The sequence below is a fragment of the Gracilinanus agilis genome, chromosome 1, assembly GCF_016433145.1.
Source record: "Gracilinanus agilis isolate LMUSP501 chromosome 1, AgileGrace, whole genome shotgun sequence".
Lineage (NCBI taxonomy): Eukaryota > Metazoa > Chordata > Mammalia > Didelphimorphia > Didelphidae > Gracilinanus > Gracilinanus agilis.
This window is the reverse complement of record NC_058130.1, coordinates 262,153,031-262,163,726: the sequence shown is the minus strand read 5'-3', so window position 1 is coordinate 262,163,726 and position 10,696 is coordinate 262,153,031. Positions and strand designations below refer to the sequence as shown.

General features: G+C 35.8%; 1 pseudogene; it reads right to left on the bottom strand.

The window, feature by feature from the left end:
* The window catches only part of LOC123250599, a 10,156-nt pseudogene extending 7,492 nt beyond the window's left edge, over positions 1-2,664 (bottom strand).
* Positions 2,665-10,696: the final 8,032 nt, after the last annotated feature.

Genomic DNA, 10,696 nt, shown 5'->3' with positions numbered 1-10,696 from the left:
TGGTAAGGGTGGGCAATGGGGGTCAAGTGACTTGCCCAGGGTCACACAGCTGGGAAGTGGCTGAGGCCGGGTTTGAACCTAGGACCTCCTGTCTCTAGGCCTGACTCTTACTCCACTGAGCTACCCAGCTGCCCCCAAAAATTCTAGGAATTTTAATTGAGCAAGGCAAATATTTTAACATTCATCTATTTCTATGTCAAAATATTTAGTACTTATAATCTCTCCCACAGTGATCTCAATTTATGGATATTTGAGGTAGGATTGTGGGCCCAGAGTAGGGGATGATGGAAAGAAGATGGGCTCTGGAGTCAGTGAACTTGGGTTAAAATCCTGCCTCTGGTGCAAATCACAATCTCTCTGGGTCTCTGTTTCCTCATCTATAAGGAGTTGAAGTAAATCACTTAGGAAGTCCTAAATCTTTGATCTTACTATTCTATTATTTCTTTCCTCTGACTCCCAAGTAGATATAGGCAAAACACATAGAACTGGTAGAGGCTATGTGGTCCAAGTAGGAAAGAATACTGAAATTAAAAATTAGAAGAATCCTGGCTTCAAGTCTTGCCTCCCACAATGACCAGCTTTGTGATCCTGGCTACATCATTTAACTTTTCTAAATTTCAGTTTCAACATCTGTAAAAATGGGGACAATAAGTATTCAGTTTACTTTCAATGGAAATAAAGTTCAACCTGCTATTTGCATACATCCAATTAACCCCAAGTGAAGCATTAATACTTGATATCTGTCTGCAAATCATCACTTAAAAAATTTTTTTTCTTACCACAGTTGTTTAATGTTGGGTCTCTGAAACAGTGCAGCTTCCCATAGATACATCTGCAGAGGTAGCAGCCCTTGTATATCCAATCTCCATGGGCAAAGACACCACAGTGACTAGGAATAACAAAATCAGGGATTTGTTCAGGGATAGTAAAATCCAGTTTCTCTTTAGCTGAAAAGATTTAAATTCACCTTCTTACCTTTTTCGTTCATCATGTTCACAGTGTCGCCCAACAAAATGCATTGGGCAGACACAGAAACTACCCAGGACACAGGTTCCTCCATTTTGACAGCAGAGTTTGGTACCTGTAAAGATGCAGTCACCAATGATCTTTCCTAGCAATTAAGCACATTTCCAAAGTTCTTCACCCCCCCCCCCCCTCCTTCACTTTTTTTGTCTTCCTTCTAAGTTGCTAAGAGATCTGAAAGATGTCTAATTTTATTGTCCTGAAAGGCAATAAAATTAGCTGCCTGTTAAGAGTGTTTGCTAAGTTAAGCCTAGTTTGTTTATCTAGGGATTAAAAACAAAAGACCTGGGACACTAGCTAGTCAAAAAGGGAGTCTGGACAATTCAAAAGGGAAAACATAGAGTCTTCATCCTCAGTATTGAAAAAATAAAATAAAACGACAACAACCTAGCTGTGATTTCAATTCCTTAATAAATAATTAAACAAAAGAGTATCCTAGCAAGGACCACACAAGTATTTTAATTGGTCAAACCCATTAGGAAAAAGAAAGACAGATTCAGAAACCCAGAGAGATCCCCTCACCCATCAGTTTGAAGTTTATAACTGATTACAGCAAAATCTCTCACTTGAAAGTCTGTGATAAGCAGAGCAGGAATCTGCCATTATCTGTCTTTTAGTTGTTTGTTTTAATTACATTTTAATCACACAGACTAGCCTAGAAGGCTGAAAATACCTATTTAAAAGCAAATGACAAGTTTTGCCTAGGAATTGCTAAAGTCATTCCTTTTTTTTTTTTTTTTTTGAGTATGTAGAATAATTAAGGCTACAGTTCCTGTAATGCTTCCACAAGAACTCATTTTTAGTCTTTATACAGTATTTGCATTTGAACAAAATGATTAAATTTTTTTTCCTCTCCAGGTTCTACTATTTTCCTCTTAAAACAGACACAGTGAATCCTTGTGTTACGTTATTCCTTACCTTCTTTAAATCCAATAAAAGGTATAAATGGCCTGGAATGGAGCTGTTTGGGACTCTCAGAACTCCTGTTTAGATCACTAGTGCTGTTCAAAGTAGTATTCTGATTTGGGGGTTGTTGTTTGGGGACTGTTGTATTGATGGGTTCTTCTCCACTGCCTTTGAGTTTCTCTTTTTCATTAAAACCTTTTTAAAAAGTCGAGAAAAATGAGGTAATGAGGACAGGTAAAAGCAAATATTTTCAGGATGTAGAATTAAGAATAAGAGATTTTTGTGATTCTGAAATTCTGCTAATAAAACATAGCCAGAAAAAAGTAAAAATAAATAAATAAATAAATAAATAAGAAATTATCAGTAGGTTTCTTCTTACCATTTCCCAAATGGATGACCTGTAAGACCAAAGTGATGACGAATAGAAGCCTGAAAATAAAAGTAAACTTTCTTTTAAATGAAAGATTTTTAAAAGGTGAAATAAACAACAATCTGTACTTCATAAAATCTGTTTTTTCCCAGGCAATATATTTAGACTACTTTATCCTTTGTACACTGATTTATGCTGAATTCCCAAAAATTCATGAAAAGTTTATGAGGAGAAAAAAGTACATTTCTATTATAATTAATGAAGAACGATTCTTTATTGTATAATAACTTATATTCATGTTTCTTTTAACACCCTCAAAGCATATATGACAACCATTCTTACCTGACATGATATATCCAGGCCATTTTCTCAAGGCCACAGCTAGGAAGGGTTGATTCTCTGCTTTGGTCTCTGCTTCTCCAGTTAACTGATTGGAGTTAGCTTTCCAAGGTGAAGTTTCCAAAGGGTTTCCACCCTCAAGCTGTTGTTCTTGCATATGAAGGCATCTTCTTTACTCCAGATCCTGGGGCTTTGGTATTAGGAAACAAGTGCAGAATCTGCAGGAGTCCAAGAAACTTTCTTTCTGCCTAGACCAGAACCACATAGGTATGATCATCCCTAGGTCTGCAGCTTCCAGCTCTTTAGAAGAGGATCTGCAGCTTTCAGCTCTTTAGAAGAAGTACTGAGTTTGACAGGCAGTGATCATCACTGTCCATCTCCCTCCCCCCCAAATCACACCAAGCTTACAGGAGGTGGGGCAGATATCTCATAGGGCCATCCACATTTAGCTTCCTCAAGTAATATTTACTAGGCAGACAATTAAAAACTGGTCATGGAAAATTCTAAATATATAGCATTAACAAGTCAGACCACTTTAACAATTACTAATTTTTTTAAAGAAAGGAAAAACTGGCAAAGAAAATTCTTAAACATAGTATTAACAAGTCAGAAAACATTTAGCAATATTGAGTTCTAAAAAAGAAAGAAAAGCTGGCATTGAAAATTCTAAAAACATATACATATGCAGAAAAGAAGCAATCTAGGTGAAGGCTGGACCAGAAAATAGATTCAACTCATCCACCTAGCTTTGACTTGGGTCAAACTGAGAGATCTGTTTACTCATTTGCAAGATAATTATAAAACTTAAACTACTTACCATTTAAATGCTTTGTTCATCTGAAAGTATTGCATAAATGTGAGTTTTTTTAATCCCCCACCCCAAAATAATAATGGTGAAATAAGAATTAAAATTTATTAGAGGAATGTGGAAGTATAACTTGCTAATTACATATTATGTATTGCCAAATTTGTGGGCTTAAAATATTTATCTGAAAAGACTAAAAAAAAAAAAAAAAAGAAAATGTTGCTTCAAGCAAAAGTTAATTCTTATATACTTGAACTACTTATATATAAAACACAAATGTAAATATATAAACTATTTTGTTAACAGCTTAAATTTTGTTTTATTTTCCTATCAAATTCCTGAAATAAAATTCCTGAGTTTGTATCAGCATGATAAAAGCAGCATTATCCAGAAAGGTGTGGTGTGACAAAACCATCTCCCTATTTCTCTAGTCAAGAGTTGTGCTTCAGCCAGCTCTGGAGATCTAATTGTTAAATGTTCAGTGTAAGCACTTAAAATTCAGAAATTGTCAAACACCCCATACCTGGACTTGTTAGTTTCATTAATTATGGGAAAGCGGGGATGTGTTAATGCAGTTTAAACTTAAAAATGTGTCAGGAGTAAATTTTTTTCCCCTACAGACGGGGTTAGATATTTACTATCATACCTCTGGTTTGCATATATTCCTACAATTCCTAATATCTATATCTATAGATATGAATCTACATATCTACATCTGCCTCTATCTATCTATCTATCTATCTATCTATCTATCTATCTATCTATCATCTATCATCTATCTATCTATCTATCTATCTATCTATCTATCTATCTATCTATCTATCTATCTATCTAAAATGTTTATCTTTCTATGGTTACAATGTTCTTATGCTTTCTGGGAAAGACTATCCAGTCTAGTAGATTCTTTCATCTCTAAAGGTGAATAAATACTATGGCTGAGGGAGTAGAGGTAGGAGAATAAAATAAGATTAAGAATTTCAAAAGATGTTTGTTATTAAAAGCAAACTAGCAGAACTTTCTCAAGTCCCATCTGCCAGATTTTAAAGAAGATCAAATGAACCTAAGCGCTTCAGAGCTCATTGGAAAGTAAAAAGCCTTATGCAAAAGCAAGGTATTATTATTTAGCTAAATTTATTTCTTTTGTGGCTTTGGGCTTGAAACCCAGAGATTGAGGGAAGAGCTTTTTTGTTTGTTTTTGCTAATTGAAGAACATAGCAGAAATAGCCCCAAAAGAACTCAACCTTAAAATCCCAGTTCTTGGTGCTTTAAAAAAAATTAAACCCATGGCATCCTAAAATTATTGCTAAAATAATGAGAAAATAATGAAAACCTCCTAAGCACCTTTGTTGGGAATATAGTGTTTTGGCAGATTATTCTTTGCAATGCCCTTGTGAAGGATTGCCAGGAATCATAAAATCATGAAGTTGGAAGGACCTGCTAAACTATTTAGTCCAACCCCCAATCTAATTTTGTGACATCCCTGACAGGTGGTCATCTAGCCTTTTACCTGAACCCTCGGTTTCTTTATTTGTAGCATGAGTATAATAATACCTTAGAAGTTTTTGTATGGTCAGATTCAGAATTCTGCATATGATAATGACTTTAAATGTTGAAATACAATATTCTTTTTTAAAGTTGAGTGGGTTATCAGGACTGAGAATGAGAAGAATACTCCACAAAAATAAGGGAAAACTCTTTTTAAAAAAAAAAAGCAAAATCAATCCATAATCAAATATAAAATCTTCTAACAAAGCGCTTCCTAGCATGCTACACCCTTACCTTTCCAGACTTCTTATCCCTCTAGCTCTCAGGTACTCTGGAATACAGTAACCCTGACCTCCATGCTGTTCCTCAAGCAAGACACTCCATCTTCAGACTCCAGGCATTTTCATAGGCTTTTTCCTGCTACCTAGAAAGGCTCTCCCTCCTCATCCTGGCCTCTTACCTGACTTTATTAGAGTCCCAGTTAACATTCTACCTTCTCTAAGAAGTTTTCTTTCCCCCAATGATCCCTGTCAACGTGAATAAAACAAAACTACAGAGATAATAAAATTAAAATCTGGGGTCACCAAAGCACCAGAACACATGAGTACACATGAGGGACTGGGGGAACAGGATTTAAATATATTTGGGAGGTACAGCCTCCAGAAGGGGTTGGTAAGTAGTTTAACATAACAACCAAAAGCCCTTCTACTGGAAAGGACATCTGCCAGAAGAAGCTAGAGGTTGGGAGGGAGGAATATGATGCTCAGGTAATTTGTGATTGTGTGACCAAGCAAGATCAGTTGATGGTCTGCAGCTAGCACAGCTAATGGTCAGCAGCTTCATTTGACATTCCTCCTAATACTAGTAACTTCTCTCTGTTGATTATTTCTAATTTATCCTATATATATATAGCTTGTTTAAATGTAATTGTTTTCATGTTTAGACCGTGATCTCCCTGAGAAAAGAAACTATCTTTTGCCTTTGTTTGTAGAAACCAGAGCTTAGCATAGTGCTTGACACAAAGTAGAACCAGATAAATGTTAGTTTTTTATTATTATTAAATGTTTATTGATTGCTTAAATTAACAGTGCTTGAATCCATTGCCCCAAATGAGTCCAATTTGGCCACGAGATCAATTGAACAGTTCTATTAGTATTTATTGAGTTTATACTATGCATAAAACTGAATGTTGTATGCTGAAAAGAAGCAGCTTGGTGTTGTGGGAAAAGCATCAGATTTGGAATACAAAGACCTAAGTTTGAAACTTAATTTGACTTATTGCTGCCTGTGTGACTTTGGGCAAGTTAACTCTTTCAAAAGTAAAGTTCAAGGGGGCAGCTGGGTAGCTCAGTGGATTGAGAGTCAGGCCTACAGACACTTCCCAGCTGTGTGACCCTGGGCAAGTCCATTGACCCCCATTGCCCACCCTTACCACTCTTCCACCTATGAGACAATACACAGAAGTTAAGGGTTTAAAAAAAAAGGAAAAAAAAAGTAAAGTTCAAGTGAAACTAGAGAGATGCAGGACTCTAGCATCAGTAAGAAGGCAGATGAGATTCATTGCCAAGAGCAACAATCTAAAGCACTGCATTGGCTCATCTGGTCCAGAATATATGCAAACATTGAGATTGGTTTGATAAAGATGATGGGGAAATTCAGAAGCTAATCAATGAAAAATGAGAACTCCACAGGTTTTACCAGCAGGACATTTCATCCATCTCTAAGAAAGCAGGATATAGAACGCTGTGGTTGGTTGCCTTTCATTCCATCAGCCAATAATATACCAGGATAAGTGTAACTCCGTGATACAAAATTAGATATATTAAAAAAAATATGATACAGTGAAACTGCATGAATGAACCACAATCTAGAAAGGGACAACTGTATATATTTGCCTTTCTTTGTATCCCCAGAATCTGGCATGCCGTATAATAAATGCTTTTTGATTGATTCATGATATGAACAATTACAAATTGGACCAGATCAAGTTATATGGCCTTTTTCCTTCCTCTTCATACCTTACCTGCCTTTAATATTCTACACAGATAACATTAGGATTAAATGGAAACTAGAGAGTTGCATATGTGAGAATGCTGGTCAATACCTTCTGCTTTATCTTGATAGTTTATGTTAGGGCTTCCAGGCTGAGTTCTTTGAATAAAATAAGAATACAGTAGAATTTCAGTACCTTCGACTTCAGGTATGCACGATTGGCAAATGAAGCAAATAATAGCAGAAAAATACATAAAGTAAAAATGTTTACACACTAGATCCTTGCCATTTTCCCTAGCAGTGTAAAAGCTTCCTAGCAGTTTGCCCATTCACACTCATTACATTGTTTTGCATCAGACATTAGTTCCCAAATTAATTCTGTCTAGAATTCTTGCTTCTTATAAGTCATGAACTCATCAGAGCAGTGCTTCTCTTTGTTTATTATTGCTATTAATAATGACTGCGAAGTACAAGAGTAGTGATGCTGGTAGCTTTGATAAGCCTAAGAGAAGTCATAAAGTACCTAGGTGTGTTTGTATAATACATTCTTATTTAAAAAATGGAGTTTGCTATTATGCATTATTTTCAACCTATATGAAGAGTCTAGGGAACAAACATATTGGTCACATAAAATGAAGTCCTACTATAATTCCTCTTTTCTTCATTTTAAGCCTGATAGAACAACCTCTTTGTCCCTCTACTGAGGTCTCTCCAGTACTGAAACAGTGTGGAATTCTTTTTATGTATAAATAGAACTTCCTAGAGATATTTATCATGACATAGTAGATAGAGGTATAGAGATGTAGGTAACTAGGTAGTCCAATGGATAGAGCGGTGGGCATGGAATCAGAAAAAAAACTTGAATTCAAATTTTATCTCATATACTTAGTAGCTGTGTCACCTGGGCAAGCCACTTAACCTCAGTTCCCTTGACTGTAAAATGTGGATAATGATATTACCTGTCTCCTGGAGTTGTAATGATCAAAAGAAATCTTATTTATAAGTTATGGTGCCCAGTCCAAAGTAGGTGCTATATAAATGCTACTTATCATTTTTTTTATTAGAGTACTGGAGTTAGTAAGACTAAACTTCAGATTTTGTTTCTGGCACTTACCAACAATGTGGCAATGAGGGAACCATTTAATCAGCATTACAGCATATTCAGGGAAAGAGTATTGATCTGGAGTTTGAGGACTGAGGGCTGACCTCTTATAACTCTGTAATTGAGGAAGTTGCTTAGCTTCTCTTGGCTATGGTTTCTTCATCTACAAAATGTGAGGATTAAATTAAATAACCTCTGGGGTTCATGGTAGCACTGAAATCTATGAGTTATGGAACAGGTAGCAATATATCCTGGTGTGATTAGAGGTCATCACTTTTCTGATCTACCCCATAGTGATGTTTTTTTGGAAAAGATACAAAAATCTCTTCAATCTGCAAAACAATGACATAGTGTTTTTGAAGTTCCTTGGCATAGTACAATGCAAGAAATAAAAAATGTCTCATAACAGCTATATAGGTAGCCTTAGATAAGATATTATATCTGTTTGACCTCTACTTTTTGAAAAATGAGAAAATTTTAACTGCTGATATTGAAGTAGATATGAAACCCAGGTCTCCTGATTCTAAATTTGGTATTCTTTCTTTGAAACTACATTGTGCCTGTCTTTGGAATATATTCATTCAGCAGAGATTGGGTGAAGTGGGTTTTAGTGCAATCAAATCAAAGCAATACATATTGTAGTATTATTTTGGACAAAGAGAGAAAGCATGGGGTAAAGGATTCAGAGCTAGCATCTAGTTCTAATTCTAAAACTAGCCTCTAGTTCTAGTTCTGTCTCTCACATATCTTGACAGTGTGACAAGTTACTTAACCTCTAGGCAATTCTCTATATTCCATGTTGCTGACTTTCCTTGGTAGACATTTCTTCATTGAGGAAAATTAATAATGAATGGAATTATTTATTAGTAATATTTCTATGGGAAATCATTCATTTCTCTAAGCCCCTTAGCCTTCCAAGGTCAGGCTGAAATAGTCCAGACCTCCAAACAGGGGTAGGCTTCAATAGCTCCCTGATATTCAATTTCTTGATATGCCAGAGAAGGGCAAGTCAGCTACTTTTTCTCTAGCTGGTAGACCTTCACCTATTCATAAGTAAGTTTATGTGTTTTTTTTAAATTTGGGTAAAGATCCACCTTCCCTGTGATGAAGCAGTGGTATGGCTGGATCAAAAGGCAGGCATTTTTTTTTAGCACTCTTTAGGCATAGTTCCAAATTACCATCCAGAATGGATGGATCAATTCACAACTCCACCAGCAATGCATTAATGTCTGTATTTTGCCACATCTCCTCCAACATTTATTACTTTCCTTTGCTGTCATATTGGTCAATCTGCTAGGTATGAGGTGGTATCTCAGAGTTGTTTTGATTTGCATTTCTCTAATTATAAGAGATTTAAAACACTTTTTCATGTGCTTATTGATAGTTTTGATTTCTTTATCTGAAAATTGCCTATTCATGTCCCTTGCCCACTTATCAATTGGGGAATGGCTAAATATCCTTTTCTTAAAGCTAATTAATGTTAAATGATTAAAAAGAACTGAGCCAGTTAAAATAATTAAGTAGAAGTAGGAAGTTGTGGCTCAGTGGTTAAAAATACTGGAGTTGGAGTTGGGAGGATCTGAATTCAAATCCACCCTCGGACACTTCCTAGCTGCATCCTGTGCAAGAAATAGCACATAGGCAATGTGGTTAGATCTAGGAGTGCCTAGAAGGACTCAGTTTATGAAGATCTTTAAGTGCTAAACAAATAATCTTATATATGATCCTGGAGGTGATAGGCAGCTCCCACAGCTGTTAATTAAAAAGATGTAGGTAGCATGGCCAGACTTACACTTTAGAAAAATCACTTTGGCAGCTGAATGAGGTAGGGAGAACAATGAAAAGGCTTTTGCAGTAGTTCAGACAAAAGGTGATGAGTCATTTGAACTCTGGTATAACTGGGTCAATGGAGAGAAGGGGATAGATAGAGAAAATGTTGTGAAGTTAGAAATACCAAGAGTTGACAAAGGATTGAATATGTGGGATAAGGGATGATCAATGAAAAGTCAAAGATAATATTAAAGTTGTGAGCTATCCTTTCTGGGAGGATGGTAGTCCCTAACAATATTGGGAAAATTCAGAAGAGGGGAGGCTTTAAAAAAATATAAGTTCTATTTCAGACATTGTTATTATTTTAGACATATTGAGTTTGAGATGACTATGGTATATCTAGTTTCGGAATTTTAAAAGATAGTTGGTGATTTAGGAGCAGAGAAGGGAAGAGAATAAAGTTACATAAAATGCCTGGGAATCATATGTATGGAGATGATTACTGACCCCATGGGAGCTGATGAGATCCCCAAATGAAAATAGTATAGAAGGAAAAGAGAAAAGGATCCAACAAAGTTTTAGAGGATACCCATGGTTAAGGGCATGATATGGTTGAAATCCAGCAAAGAAGACTGAGAAGGAGCAGCAGACTGGAAGAAGCAAACCTGGAGAGATTAGTATCAGAAAAACCAAGAGGGAAATATTCAAGTGGAGGTAATCAACACAGTCAAATGCTGTAGAAAGATAAAAATGATGATTGAGAGAGGTCTTTTGACTTAACAATTAAGAGACAATCAATTGGAGAGAGTAGTTTCAGGTAAATGATGTGACTAGAAGTGAGTACTTGTGACAATTTCCATGATCAATAATTCTGAAATTCCAACATCTGGACATAATCTCTTTT